The sequence below is a fragment of the Palaemon carinicauda genome, chromosome 27 (genome assembly GCF_036898095.1).
Source record: "Palaemon carinicauda isolate YSFRI2023 chromosome 27, ASM3689809v2, whole genome shotgun sequence".
NCBI lineage: Eukaryota > Metazoa > Arthropoda > Malacostraca > Decapoda > Palaemonidae > Palaemon > Palaemon carinicauda.
Genome location: NC_090751.1, coordinates 95589467 through 95606240, shown reverse-complemented (window position 1 = coordinate 95606240; position 16774 = coordinate 95589467). Strand labels below are relative to the sequence as shown.

Sequence of the window (16774 nt, the reverse complement as noted above, 5' to 3'; positions counted from 1 at the left end):
ATAGTCACACATATCTCTAAGAAATGTTTATATCATATGAAAGTATCTATTGTTAATTCATTTGAAATTATACAGGAAGAAACGCTTATGTAATGGGAGAGAAATATTAAAAAATAGTATATTGTTGTCCAATTTTCGAGGACTATTTCGTAGCATTGTAAATTTCTGTTTTAAATAAATTTATTTTGAAGTGTCAACTATTTCCATAGAAAATTTTAGTTCATAGTTTAAGTATTTATCGCTAATTAATTTGAAATTATACAGGAAGAAACGAAAATGTAATTGGGGAGAAACAGTAAAAATTGTACATTGTGGTCCAATTTTTGAGGATTATTTCGTAGCATTATAAATTTCTGTTTTAATATTATAAAATTTATTTAAATCATCAAGTATATCTGTTGGAAAATTTTATTTCCAATTTTCGATGACTATCTCGTAACGTTGTAAAAATTTTATTTCATATTTAAGTATTTATCATCAATTCAGTGAAAATCATGATAAGTTAGAATATTATTCAAATGTCAAGTATGAAGTTCTGATATCAATTATTTTTTTTTTTTGCTCTTCAAGCAATTGGTTCATATTTAAATTATAAGCAAAATCATGTTTGAAGAAAATTTTAATTTGAAAGAATAAATAGAGTTTCCTGTGAGAGAGAGAGAGAGAGAGAGAGAGAGAGAGAGAGAGAGAGAGAGAGAGAGAGAGAGAGAGGAGAGAGAGAGAGAGAGAGAGAGAGAGAGAGAGAGATACTACCGATTAGAATTATTACTAATTAGAATTATTACTAATAAGTGTAAAGCAAGGCAAGATTTGCAGGACTCCAAATAATATAAAATTCCAACACAAATAAAAAACTTTTTCATATCAATAAATTAATAAAATTAAGGATTTATTTGACATTTCTGGAAAAGGTAGAACAGCACATATAAATAGTAAACTGAAACTATAAGAGATTACACGAGTGCCATATGTGTATGAGATCATGGTGAGGGGTAGATGGAGATGGTTTGGTCATGCTCTTTGCACTCCCCAAGAGAGATTAGTTCACCAAACATTTAATTGGGCTCAAGAAGGCAATAGAAGAGCTGGAAGACACAGGCCTACATGGCTGAGGATTATGAAACGTGAAATCGGAGATTATGAGTGGCGAGAGATGACTGGCGAAATCTAACCGGGACCCTTTGCGTCAATGGGAGTAGGAGGAGATGACGAGGATGATGAAGATACCAACATATTGCTACTTATGATAATTTCATCTTTTGAACTTCCTTTGTTTTAATATACTATAGATACAATTTTGATTTTCCCTAATTATATTTTAACGTATACTGCAATTTGCTTTAAATTTTCTATTTTTTTATAGAAAACCTACTTTTATATATATTTTTTTTATCATGAAATTAATACCAAACTTTAATTTCAGTGTAATCTATCCTATCAATATTTAAGAATATTTCAAGGTTTTTTTATATAATTTTCAGGAAGAAATTTGATTAAAACATTTTAAAACATTTAATATTTTTCATAATATTCAGAATAAAATTTCATAAGGTTAATTTTAATCTTTTTTTTTTTTTAATTTCCAGTTTTCGATTTTACTATAAAAATAAGATTTTATATTTTTGTAATTTTCAGCGTTCGAATTCATTAAAAAATTATCTTTTAATTTTTATGGTAAATTTCAGTGCTTGATTTCATTAGGAAAATATATTACATTTTTCTGGTAATTTTCAGCGTTCCATATTCACAGATTCAACTTACTCTGAAACGTATATATCCAAAATAAATTTTCAGTATTTTTCCAGTAAATTTTTTGTTTCTCTACATTTACGTGATCTCGCTAGAAAACAAATTCTAAAATTCTAGTCAAAGAAATGTCCTAATCTCTACCATGGAACATTCACAGAGAGAGAGAGAGAGAGAGAGAGAGAGAGAGAGAGAGAGAGAGAGAGAGAGAGAGAGAGAGAGAGAGAGAGAGAGTGTGTGTGTTTCTCCCATTTTTATAAAGGCAGAATGTTTTGTCTATAAAGTGGCTATCCAGAAAAAAAAAAATCAACCTTTTAATTTAGCGTATATTGCTACTGGAGGTAAGGGTGAGTGAACGAAGTATTTGATTAAATATAGATTTTTAAAAATCTTAATTATCTTAACCTCCCAAAGAAGTTGGAAGGAGGTTATGTTTTATCCCTTGTTTGCGAGTTTGTTTCTGAAAAGCTTTCTGGCCACGATTATAATCGCAAGGTAATGAAACTTGCAGGGATTAACCGCTATGTAAAATGCTGGAAATTATTAAACTTTTGAAGGTCAAAAGGTCAAGGTTAAGGTCAAGAAAATTTTCCAATTCACGTAATCAGACATAAGTTTCAACATCATTGTCACAGAGACTTCAAACTTGGTTCATATTTGAGTGTAAGAAAATCCACGCCAATTAATACATGTTAAGGTCAAAGGTCATGGTCGCGCAAAAGGTAGAGAAGTAAACAGCCGCGACGGAGGTCTGCGCTCTACCGAGTGCCCCTCTAGTTTTACTTTGTTTTAACTTCTGGAAATTACTTCCTAAAAACCCCCCTGCCTTGCAACCTTGCGGACGGGAGTTGTGGACCCGCTGAAGCTCGATAGCTTCCTTTAGTGTTTACAACCTCACCGACCTTGTGAGCTAAGGATTGGGAGAGCATATAGGTCTACCTGCTGAGTCATCAGCAGCCATAGTCTGGCACTCCCTGGTCATTTCTTGAAGGATAGGGGGATTGGGCGCTGATCATAAGTATATATGGTCGTTTAAAGGTTTAAAAGGCCGCTCATGAATGTGAAAACCACGGGACTGACATTGCCCTAGAAACTGACCATATATACATATGATCAGCGCCCATGCACCTTCTCCACCCAAGCTAGGACCAAGAGGGCCAGGCAATGGCTGCTGATGACTCAGCAGGTAGATCTATAGGCTCCCTCAGACTCCCGATCCGTAGTTCACAAGAATGGTGAGGTTGAAGCGACCAAAGAAACTAACGAGTGTGAGCGGGACTCAAACCCCAGTCTGGCGTTCACCAGTCAGGGACGATACGACATCAACCACTATGATAAATCATATTTTATATAAAATGTAACTTATTGTATTTTACAGTTTTGCAAAAGGCTGGGTTGGTATTCGTTAAGTAACAGACAAACATACATACAAGAATTCAAAGACAATTCCGGTATTGTACTTTAATTCAAAATTACAAATTAGTTTATTCAACACCTATCCTTTTGTTAAAACACCTACGCCTTTGTATACATACATAAGAGATACACATATACATACACTAATTCAGATACTTTTGGTATTGGTTTTTCATTTATATTTACTTAATATCTTGACAAATACCTACTAATTTGTATACATACATACATTTGATTTCCATTCAGTCTTACGAACCCTTATTTATGTAAACACCTATTCTCTTGTATCAATGGTTACCAACCCACAGCGTCCAAGAAGAAGGAACTCTTTCAGTGGAAGTTTGAAAATAACTAATAACAGTTCGAGAACGAAAAACAGTTTGCGAACGAAAACAATTTTGAACATTAAGTCTACTTTAAATAGAGACTGGATTGTTCTTTGAAGCAGGACCTTCTGGACATTAAAACTATTCTTCTTCTCCTAAGTGGTTAATTACTGTATTGTAATTGTTCAGTGGCTACTTTCCTCTTGGTAAGGGTAGAGGAGAGACTTTAGCAATGGCAAGCAGCTCTTCTAGGAGAAGGACACTACAAATTCAAACAACTGTTCTCTAGTCTTATTTAGTGCCATAGCCTCTGTACCATGGTCTTACAGTGTCCTGGGTTAAGAGTTCTCTTGCTTGAGGGTACACTAGAGCACACAATGCTATTTATTTTCTCTTCCTCGTGTTTAATTTTTTTATACTGTATATAGGAAATATTTATTTCAATGTTGTTACTGTTCTTAAAATATTTCATTTTTCCTCGTTTCCTATCCTCACTGGTCTATTTTCCCTTTCGGGGCCCCTGGGATATAGCATCCTGCTTTTGCAACTAAGGTTGTAGCTTTGCAAATAATAATAATAATGATGAAAAGACAGTAAGCGAATGCCCAGTTAAAGAGTCATTCTGTACTAAATTGTGTAGTTTATTTTCAACTAACGATAATTATGTAGTTCCAAATTAATTGGATACCTTTGCAGTTAATTTCTGCTAAATTTAGCTTCGTATGACAAAATTATTTATCATTCAAGTCAATATACATTAATTCTAATAGCCAGAATTCCCCATTATGAGGCTCAATACTACACAGTATTCGAGAAGTTTTATTCCAGCTGTGACAAGTTGTGGAATGATTTTCCTAATCGGGTAGTTGAATCGGTAGAACTTCAAAAGTTTAAACTCGCAGCAAATGTATCAAGTTGAACAGCCTTTTTTATAGTTAATATATGAAATATCTGTTTTGATATTGTTACTGTTTTTAGAATATTTTATTCTAATTTTCATTATTTCTCATATCGTTTATTTATTTCCTTATTTTCTTTCCTCACTGGGCTATTTTTTCCTGTTGGAGTTCATGGGCTTATATAATCTTCCTTTTTCGACTGGGGTTGTATCATCATCATCATCATTATCTTCATCATCATTATCTTCATCATCATCACCATCATCATTCTCATCATCTCTTCCCACGCCTATTGCCGCAAAGGGCCTCGGTGAGATTTCGCCAGTCTTCTCCTCTTGAGCTTTTAAATCAATACTTCCCCATTCATCATCCTATACTTCGCGCTTCTAGGCCTTAGCTAATAATAATAATAATAATAATAATAATAATAATAATAATAACAATAATAATAAAAAATAATAATAATAATAAAAAAATAAATAAAAATTTAAAAAAGTAAAAATAATACAAAATAAAAATAATAAAAATAAAAGTAATAGAAATAAAAAAATTCAATAATAAAATAATCATAACAATAATAATAATAATAATAATAATAATAATAATAATAATAATAATAATAATAATAATAATCAAAAATGATTATGATATAAGTTACGTAAAATACATACCGTTTAGAATTACAAGTCAGGTCTTCAGCAAACTTTCCATAATATTTTCGGGCAAAAATATGCATAAGCTAAACTATTGTACATCAGGCACTTTAAATTGTTTTCCAGCACTTTGGAATAATAGTTTATTTGACAAATATCATTTATCATTATCCGGAATTGGAGTTATTCCATGCATGAATTAACAAAACGGAAATTGAAATAACATACCAATGGAAATATTATATTTTGAGTTTTGAAATTATTTCCCAGATATTAAAGCAGAGAGGGGAATTGGAAATATACTTTTTTTCAGATATGTTTGTATAATCTGATATGTTATATCAAGGCAATTCTAGGTAATTTCTCATACTTTGGAAGTCAAAGAGAATTAAATGCGAATTAAGGGTTTGTTACTATGAATTACTAGAGTACGCGACCCGTCATAAATTACGGGTAAATGTTTAAACAGATACGTACACACGTACACAGATTCAAGCCCTCTCACTCCCTCTCCATTGTACCAACTATAACCCCTCTCACCAGGGTATTAACTATAACCCTCCCCTTTTCCTAACTACAACCCCTCTCACCAGGGTATGGCTACTCACTATCCCCCCTACCAGAAGAACGAGGAGAGGGAGAAACCGAGTAGTTTGTTAATACATATATACACACACATATATATATAATAAATATATACATTTTTAATATATATATATATATATATATATATATATATATATATATATATATATATATATATATATATATATATTTACATATGTGTGTATATATATACATATATACATATGTACATACATATATACATACATATGTACATACATATATACTTACATATGTACATACACATATACTTATGTACATACATATATACTTATGTACATACATATATACTTATGTACATACATATATACTTATGTACATACATATATACTTATGTACATACATATATACATATACATATACATATGTACACACATTTCTTTCCTGCCACGTTGATCGGCCTTGTCAAAATTACAAATACACAGACAGACAGAAAGACAGAGAGACTTTTATATAGGAAAGATAGAATACGTCGAAATCTTTTCTATTGCGTTAAAAAAACAGATTTAACCCTCCCATGCCGATATCAATAGTATATTTCCAAACTATTCTAAATATAGAATCAATTTTGATCATTTCCAACATAATATTTGAATAAACCAGTTTTCAGTGCCTGTCCAATTGATACGAGGATTACCTTCTCCAACCCAAATAAAAATAGCCTCGTTATCCTATGCATATTCTAAACAGTTGTTATCCTGACCAGTTTTGTTTTTCAATAATATAAGAGTTTGATCAATACAGAATTTGTTACATCAGTAACATGGGGATTTATATATAAAGCTTTCGATATTCAAAATAATATTAAAATGTGTACCTCGCATGTATCATACACACTTGTGCGCTAACTACATCTATATCGCTTTCCCCTTGCACTGATAATCTGTTTAAGCCTGAATTTTCATGAATCATTAAGTTTTTTGGGCCGTTCTTACTTGGAACTGCTTGTATATAAACTCATCATCCGTTAAAATAAAGTTATTTGCATTCACCTCGTCATAATGATATCACTCTCCCTTACACAGAAACTCTTTAAGCCAGTATTTTCACGAATCTTGCTTGGAACGGCTTGCATATAAACTCGTGATCCGTTGAAATAAAGTTAATTGCATTCACCTCACCTATATCGATATCGCTCTCCCCTCGCACTGAAAACCTCTTTAAGCCAGTATTTTCACGAATCATTAAGTTTGAATTTTTATGCTGTTATTACTTGGAATGGCTTGTATATAAACCGATGATCAGTTGAAATAAAGTTAGTTGCATACAATTCACCTCTCGCTATCACGTAACTGGAGCGTCCACACAAATGTTAAACCAAGGGAGACTATAACAATACACATAGTTTTGATAAGAATATAGTTAAGGCAATGAACATAAATACCAAAGCAAGACCTTTGATGATAATATTGAACATATTCTTAATAATAACCAATATTAAATGACAGTAGCCAACAGCAAAAGAAATAATGATAGTGATATTAATCAACTGAAACAACAGCAACTATAGCCAGAAACCCAAACCAACAAAAGGGAGAACAACCAACAGAAACCAGCACCAACAGAAGGGAGAACAACCAACAGAGACCAAAACCAACAGAAGGGAGAACAACCAACAGGAACAACAAAAGCAACAACCAACAGAAACAGCAACACTAGCCAACAAAAATTGCAATACTAACCAACAGAAAAAAACAACAATAACCAACAGGAACAACAACCGACATAAACAGCAACAACAACCATCGGGAACAGCAACAACCACTTACACAAACAGCAACATAAACCAATGGAAAGAGAAACAACCAACAGAAATAACAACAACAACAACATAAACAGGAACAGAAACCAACAACAACATACAACATCAATAAAAGCAAACACTAACACAACAAAAACAACAACAACAGCTAACAAGAAGCAACACTACTAGCCAACAGAAACAACAACAATAACCAACAGAAACCAAGACACTAACCAACAGCAACAACAACCAACAGAAACAGCAACATTAATTAACTAAAACCACAAGAACAACAACAGCCACCAGCAAAACCAACAACACTAACCAATAAAAACAACCACCAGCAGAATAGCAACAACAATAACAAACAGAAACTACAAGAAAAATAACCAGGAGAAAGACAACAATAACCAATAGAAACAAAAACAATAACCAATAGAAACAGCAACACTAAACAACAACGAACAGAAACAGTAACATCAATAAACTAAAACAGAAGCAACAGCAATCCACAGAAACAAAAACTATAAAAACAACCAATAGAAACAACAACACTGAACAACAACCAACAGAAACAGCAACAACAACCATAAAAAACAACAACACTAAACAACAACAACTAACAGAAACAACAACAATAATACCTAACAGAAACAACAATGCTAACAACCACGAACAGAAACAGGAACCACAATAATCAACAGAAATAACAACACTAAACAACAACAACCAAAAGAAACAGCAACAACAATAACCAACAGAAAAAAAACACAACAACCAACAGAAACAGCAACAACAATAACCAACAGAAAAAACAACAACACTAAACAACAACCAACAGAAACAGCAACAACAATAACAGAAAAACACCACTAAACAACAACCACCAACAGAATCAGCAACCACAATAACCAACAGAAAAAACAACACTAAAGAACAACCACCAACAGAATCTGCAACAACAATAACCAACAGAAACAGCAACAACAATAACCAACAGAAAAAAAACAACACTAAACAACAACCAACAGAGACAGCAACCACAATAACCAACAGAAAAAAACAACACTAAACAACAACCAACAAAAACAGCAACAATAACCAAGAGTAAAAACAACACTAAACAACAACCAACAGAAAAAACAACAATGACCAGCAGAAAAAAACACTAAACAACAACCAACAGAAAAAACAACAATAACCAACAGAAAAAAACAACACTAAACAACAACCAGCAGAAACAACAACAATAACCAACAGAAAAAAAACACTAAACAACAACCAACAGAAACAGCAACCACAATAACCAACAAAAAAACAACAACAACCAACAGAAACAACAACAATAACCAAAAGAAAAACAACACTAAACAACAACCAACAGAAACAACAACAATAACCAACAGAAAAAAACAACACCAAACAACAGAAACAACAACAATACCCAACAGAAAAAAAACACTAAACAACAACCAACAGAAACAACAATAACCAACAGAAACAAAATAACCAACAGAAAAATACAACAGTAACAACAACCAACAGAAACTACAACAATAACCAACAGAAAAAAACAACACTAAACAACAACCAACAGAAACAGCAACCACAGTAACCAACAAAAAAAACAACACTAATCAACAACCAACAGAAACAACAACAATAACCAACAGAAAAAACACTAAACAACAACCAACAGAAACAACAACAATAACCAACAGAAAAAAAAACACAACAACAACAACCAACAGAAACAGCAACAACAATAACCAACAGAAAAAACAACACAACAACAACAACCAACAGAAACAGCAACAACAATAACCAACAGAAAAAACAACACAACAACAACAACCAACAGAAACAGCAACAACAATAACCAACAGAAAAAACAACACAACAACAACAACCAACAGAAACAGCAACCACAATAACCAACAGAATAAAACACCAAACAACAACAACCAACAGAAACAGCAACCACAATAACTAAAAAAAACAAGACTAAACAACAACCAACAGAAACAACAACAATAACCAACAGAAAAATACAACACTAAACAACAACTAACAGAAACTACAACAATAACCAACAGAAAAAACAACACTAAACAACAACCAACAGAAACAGCAACCACAGTAACCAACAAAAAAAACAACACTAATCAACAACCAACATAAACAACAACAATAACCAACAGAAAAAACACTAAACAACAACCAACAGAAACAACAATAACCAACAGAAAAAAAACACTAAACAACAACCAACAGAAACAACAACAATAACCAACAGAAAAAATAACAACAACAACAACCAACAGAAACAGCAACAACAATAACCAACAGAAAAAAACAACACAACAACAACAACCAACAGAAACAGCAACAACAATAACCAATAGAAAAAACAACACAACAACAACAACCAACAGAAACAGCAACAACATTAACCAACAGAAAAAACAACACAACAACAACAACCAACAGAAACAGCAACCACAATAACCAACAGAATAAAACACCAAACAACAACAACCAACAGAATAAAACACCAAACAACAACAACCAACAGAAACAGGAACCACAATAACTAAAAAAAACTAAGACTAAACAACAACCAACAGAAACAACAACAATAACTAACAGAAAAAAACAACACTAAACAACAACCAACAGAAACAACTACCACAATAACCAACAAAAAAAACCACTAAACAACAACCAACAGAAACAGCAACCACAATAACCAACAAAAAAGAAACAACACTAAACAACAACAACCAACAGAAACAGCAACCACAATAACCAACAGAATAAAAAAAACACCAAACAACAACAACCAACAGAAACAGGAACAACAATAACCAACAGAAAAAAACGTAAACAACAACAACCAACAGAAACAGCAACAATAACAACGAACAGAAACAAGAACACTTAACAACAATAACCAACACAAACAGCAACGACAATAACTAACAGAAACATTAACTAACAGAAACAACAACACTAAACAGCAACAACAACCACCAACAGAAACACTAAACAGCAATAACCAACAGAAACCCCAACACTAAACAACAACAACAACAGACAGCAACAACAATAACCACCAGAAACAACTACACTAAACAACAACAGAAACAGCAATAACAATAACCAACAGAAACAACACTAAACAACAATAACCAACTGAAATAACACTAAACAACAACCTACAGAAACAGCACCAACAATAACCAACAGAAACCCCAACACTAAACAACAACAACCAACAAAAACAGCAACAACAATAACCAATAAAAACAACAACATTAAACAACAACAGAAACGGCAACAACAATAACCACCAGAAACAACAACATTAAACAACAATAACCAACAGAAACAGCAAAAACAATAAACAACAGAAACAACAACACTAAACAACAACAACAACGACAGACACAGCAACAACAAAAACCAACAGAAACAACTACACTGAACAACAACAACAGCCAATAGGGCAACAATAATAAACTGATATAACAACAACAAAAACAACAACAACACTAAACAACAACAGAAACAGCAACAATAACTAACATAAACAACAACATTAACAACCAGCAGAAACAACAACAAGCAATAGAAACAGTAACACCACTAGAAACAACAACAATAATCAGCAGAAACAACTAACAAATAAAAACCAACAGCAACAATATCAACATCTAATGATGATATTTTATCAATAATAAATCGTTAGTAACCGTATGGTTTTCAATCTGCAGAGAGCGTAGCGTCTTAATGGCAAATCCGACACATCTCCCTGGGTCTTGAAAAGAGGGTTTGGACAGAACAATGAAAGCCCCATCTTGGGGTAACGCTTCTCTCACCGAGTAAATATTGGGAGCTGGATATTTTAGTCCTTTTATTCCGAGCGGGGAAGTTTAAAATTCAGAACTAGATGTTGGAGAGAGAGAGAGAGAGAGAGAGAGAGAGAGAGAGAGAGAGAGAGAGATACAAGGATTTGGATGTCCATCCGCGGAGACTCCATTTGCTCTTTGGTAAAGCAATTTAGTTTAAGCATTTAGATAGTTCTTATGATCTTGTTTAACTTTATTCTTAAACTAGTTTACCATGTCACTGTTTACTACATCCGATGGAAGTCTATTCTAAGTATTTTCTATTTTGTATGTAAAGAAATTACCACATTAAGTGGTTTTGTACCTTTTCAATTCCAGTTTGTACCGTACCTCTGTACTGAGGAGAGAGAGAGAGAGAGAGAGAGAGAGAGAGAGAGAGAGAGAGAGAGAGAGAGAGAGAGAGAGAGATTGTAGTTTCTACTGTTCAAAGAACAATTAAGTGAAAATGTAAACACTAAAGAAAACATGTCCAAAAATAACAGTAATATACAACATGAAAAAAATAAGAATAAACAAGTTTCATAATTTAATATTAGTGCAGGAGATTTTTAAAACTAAAAACACCAAAAACAAGAATTAGTTTTTTTGGCACTTTAATACTCTCTCCGAAACTACCCAATATCCTGGTTTATTTTACTTCATACTTCCTTTATATACAGAATTCCACAAATGAAAAAAAAGGAAATAAAAAATATATAAAGCAAACAACAAGAATAAAGAGTTACGTATACAGGGTAATATATAAAAACCAATATAAATTTTTTTTTTACGCCACAATTTTCCCGAAACCACCCAATATCCTCTTTACTCATATTACTTTATATATCACTTTCACGCAAAATTCAACAAGTAAAAAAGGAAATAAACATATTAAATAAAAACATAAGAATTAAGAATTACGTATGACCGGTAATATATTACAAAAAAACTAATAAACTACCTTAATATAGCACAATTTTCCCGAAACCACATAATATCCTATTTTCTCATATTACTTTTTATTTCCCTCTTAGATATAATTCAACAAATAAAAAAACGGGCCGTAGCTTACATTAAGGTCCAAAAGCCATTAGAACATCCATCTTATCCCATAAGTGTGAAAAAAATTTAATTCCATCTTTGGACTCATGAACAGGTCAGAAAGTGGGGCAAAATATTCAGGTTTTTTTTCCACGACTTTGAAGTGGAGATTTTCTTCATATCTTCCCTCCCCCCCCTCTCTCTCTCTCTCTCTCTCTCCTCTCTCTCTCTCTCTCTCTCTCTCTCTCTCTCTCTCAAAATAGTTCTTCCACTCCCTCTCTTCCGAGTTTCCACTCACCTCTCTCGAACTCTGGCAAAATAGTACTCACATTTCCCTTTCTCGAGTTCTCCCTCGACCTCCAATTCTAGAAGAATAATTTCTCTCTCTTAATACTCTCACTCTCTCAAAATAGTTCTCCTACTCCCTCTCTAAGTTCCCCTCTCGACTTCTCTCGAGGTCTAACAAAATAGTTCTATTCCCTCTCTTCAGTTCATCCTCTCCCGAGCTCTCTCTCTCTCACGAGCTCTCCCTCTTCCTCTAATTCTAGAAATATATATTCTCTCTCTCTCTCTCTCTCTCTCTCTCTCTCTCTCTCTCTCTCTCTCTCTCTCTCTCAGTAAAAAAGTTCTCACACTTCCTCTCCTCTGTTGAGTTCCCACGTCCTATCTCTCTCTCTCTCTCTCTCTCTCTCTCTCTCTCTCTCTCTCTCTCTCTCTCTCTCTCTCTCTCTCTCTCTCTCTCAGTAAAAAAGTTCTCACACTTCCTCTCCTCTGTTGAGTTCCCACGTCCTATCTCTCTCTCTCTCTCTCTCTCTCTCTCTCTCTCTCTCTCTCTCTCTCTCTCTCTCTCAGTAAAAAAGTTCTCACACTTCCTCTCCTCTGAGTTCCCACGTCCTATCTCTCTCTCTCTCTCTCTCTCTCTCTCTCTCTCTCTCTCTCTCTCTCTCTCTCTCTCTGTTGTAAAAAATAGGTCTCCCTCTTCCCCTCTCCCTATTATTATCTCTCGGCTCTCTTCCTCTCCCTACCTCTCTACCTCCCCCCCCCCCCGCTCTCTCTACCTCTCATCTCTCCGTGATGATCATTGGTTAAATCTCCAAGAATCTTAACACCCTTTTCTTTGGAAATTACGCAAGGGACTTTTCTAAACAGATAACACAGACGAAGGGCATTAACCACATCATCTAAGTCTCGTACAAAACTGAATAAAGGAAACACCAAGATAAAGCAATTATGTCTACCAGAAGAACTACATATGAAGTTTAAATCGAACAAGTTAATGCATAAAAATGGATAAAAATAGCAATGACAATACGCAAACTGGGTACTATTTTGGTATACGATCTTACAAGTCTTGTTTCTGCTTTGGTATGCGATCTTACCAGATTGTTGCGAAGCAAGAACCATTAAATATAATAAAAAAATTAATATATACCGGGAATAATCATCTAAGAAATAATAATCATTGATGTTAGCGTGCGCAGCTCAACATTACCACTTGCCACACTGTTAGACAACCGTAATTTTAACTGAAAATTCTCCGTAAAAAATATAAACAGACGACCGTAATTTTACCTAACTTTGTTATTACCTTTTACGGGTTGGTGACCATAAAACCTAGATTTATTTCTACTTTGGGCTCCAGAGCCTTTAAAATATGCGGCCCCGAAACTATATAATAAGCTCCCACGAAACATTCGAATGATTGAAGACATTAAGGCTTTCAAGAGGAAACTGAAGACTTATTTCACGAGTCTTTTGACAGTGAGGATTTAACAGTAAATGAACAATACGAGATATGAAACTTTTATTTCTCTGAACTAACAAGGTAAAACGACAGTGGAGGTCCAGTAGAGAGAGGTTCCCTTGCTGTATGGGACCGGGAAAGCAGCCATCAAAGTAAATAAAGTAAGTAAGTAATATATCCGTTTTTAAAACTTTAAAAATCCTGGAATAAATGTTGCCAGACAATTACCGTTTTTTTTTGATGCAAAGTTTTAACGGAGCTCGATTTAATTTTTTGCGAGCGAAGCGAGCGCACGACAAAGCAAGAATCATTAGGTTTTCTATTATTCTTGTTTATTTTACCTATTAAAACATCGAATATACGCGAGCGCACGGCGAAGCAAGAACCATTAGATTTTTTATTAGTCTTTTTTTTATTTTACCTATTAAAAATATCGAGATCGTATACCAAAGCAAAAGAATAATTTCCGAGATCACGCCATAAATGAGATAGAATACCGAAACAGCACCACGAACAGTTTGTTTATGAATTCAGGGCCAGGTCCGAGTAACTATATTGTTTAGCTAAATTTCCCGAGTGAAATAGCCCACTTTGAGCAATTACATCGATTATATCCTTTATAGGTATTAATTTAACCTGGGATATTTTGACCAAAACATTTTACCCTATACAGTTAATTAAAAGTACTAAATTTGTTAACGATTTGGTTTTTGAAATGTTCCTGAAACTGTTATGGACAATTATGATGTGTAGTTATTTATAGACATCCTACACATTGAAACTAGAGAACAATTATTGGGTATAATCGAGATTGATGGAATCAAGCAAATATGATGTGTAGTTATTATTCACAGATATTCAACATATTGAAAGCACGGATAACTTTTTTATGGTATAATCAAGATTGATATAGTTAACAAATATGTGGTCCCCGCTCTCTTGTCGCTGTGCTAACCACATATGCTGCTTGAAGGACCCAAGGATAGATAATTACCGTACAGAGATTAAAAATGCATTTCATTCAATACAAGTAAATGGAAAATTCATAAATTTGAAAAGTATAAGTTGAATATACATACAAATTCCTTGAACGTTTGACATAATTCGAAAATCAAATTTACTTCTGAAACCATTTCAAACTTAGTTTTTCCGACAAAACTATTGTAATATACAATAAGTTTTCTACAGCAGTTTAAGAGAAATTAACCAACACTAAATTATGTCTTCATTTCTTAAAATTTCTTTCTGTACAAAATTTTAAGATTAAAAATTTTTCGTTAACGAAGCTTATGATGTTTGTTAATTTCTTCAGTTCTATACAAAATTAACATTAAAAAATTCGCGTTAACGAAGGTTATATATTTGTTCATTTCCCGAGTTCTGTTCAAAATTAACAGATAAAAAAATTCGCGTTATCCAAACCTATGTGGTTTGTTCATTTCTCCAGTTCAGTACAAAATTAACAGATTAAAACATTCGCGTTAACAAAGCATATAATGTTTGTTCAGAATACATCGTATAAGTTAAGGGAATTATATACTAGCGAAGAAAATTACGATCACATTAATTTCCAGTTGCATTAATTCAATTCTTAAATCCTCTCTTAATATATATTTCACACCGGAGATTGCAATTTAAACCTTCCTAAAGAACACCAGATATACAAATTAAGTTTCAATTATTAATAACCTCAATTGAAATTCTAACTGTACCAAATGACAGATATAAAAACCTACCACATTTTGGAAAACCATGAGATCCGATTTTAAAGGTTTAAAGGCCGCTTATGATTGGCAGAGGCAAGGGACAGTGGCATTGCCCTAACGATCAGGACAATGCTCTAGAGATTGACTATATGTACATATGATCAGCGCGCAAGACCCCTCTCCATCCAAGATAGGACCAAAGAGGGCCAGGTAATGGCTGCTGAGGATTCAGCAGATAGACCTATAGGCTCCCCCAAACACACAATCCTTAGCTCATAAGGATGGCCAGGTTGAAGCCACCAAAGAAACTTAACGAGCCTGAGCGGGACTCTAATCCCAGTCTGACGTTCACCAGTCAGGGACGTTACCACTTCGGCCAACAACACAGTAAATTCACAATTACTTCTTGCTTGACTACGAATAAACCCTTACCTTTAGGTTGATCTTCATACGAAGTTCACGAATTCACTTAGTCCTAATTGTAAGTCCCTGTATTCTGGTACGTGAAATTCTTAAGACGTAACACAATTTTTTTGCGCACTTAAAACCACACAGCTCATAGTTCAACTCGCACCAAGACCGTAGCTTCACCCACGAAGACCTCAAAGTCCTTTGTAAAGCAATATACAAACTGTACCTTACCATTACAGTGTTTCTTTGTATTAGTGAAAGGAAAACAGCTAAAAAGATGTTATATTACCAATTCAACGGTTCACCGAATAGTATTTTAAGTAATTTGAGTCTTACGGGTAATTTGGTTATCTAGTTTGCCTTTAGTATTGATTTATTTCATAATCATTAAAGTATGGGACAATTCTAGCTGCCTTTCTTAAATTAAAATATATTTTTATAGTTTTATTAATATTTTTCTTATTGTATCCACTATACAAATATTATCATATTCGAAAAACAGTGTATTCTCATATTGCGTATAAAAGTGTATAAAATGAAAAAAAGCAAAGTTACTATTTTATTATTGTTATAC

At 33.4% G+C, this 16774-nt stretch overlaps 1 long non-coding RNA gene across 1 annotated transcript in view; it reads right to left on the bottom strand.

The window, feature by feature from the left end:
* Positions 1-16381, bottom strand: part of LOC137621247 (uncharacterized) — a 438969-nt gene extending 422588 nt beyond the window's left edge. The window contains exon 1 of the long non-coding RNA XR_011040192.1: positions 16222-16381. This is a non-coding gene — a long non-coding RNA (uncharacterized lncRNA). The remainder of the gene's footprint in view (positions 1-16221) is intronic.
* Positions 16382-16774: the final 393 nt, after the last annotated feature.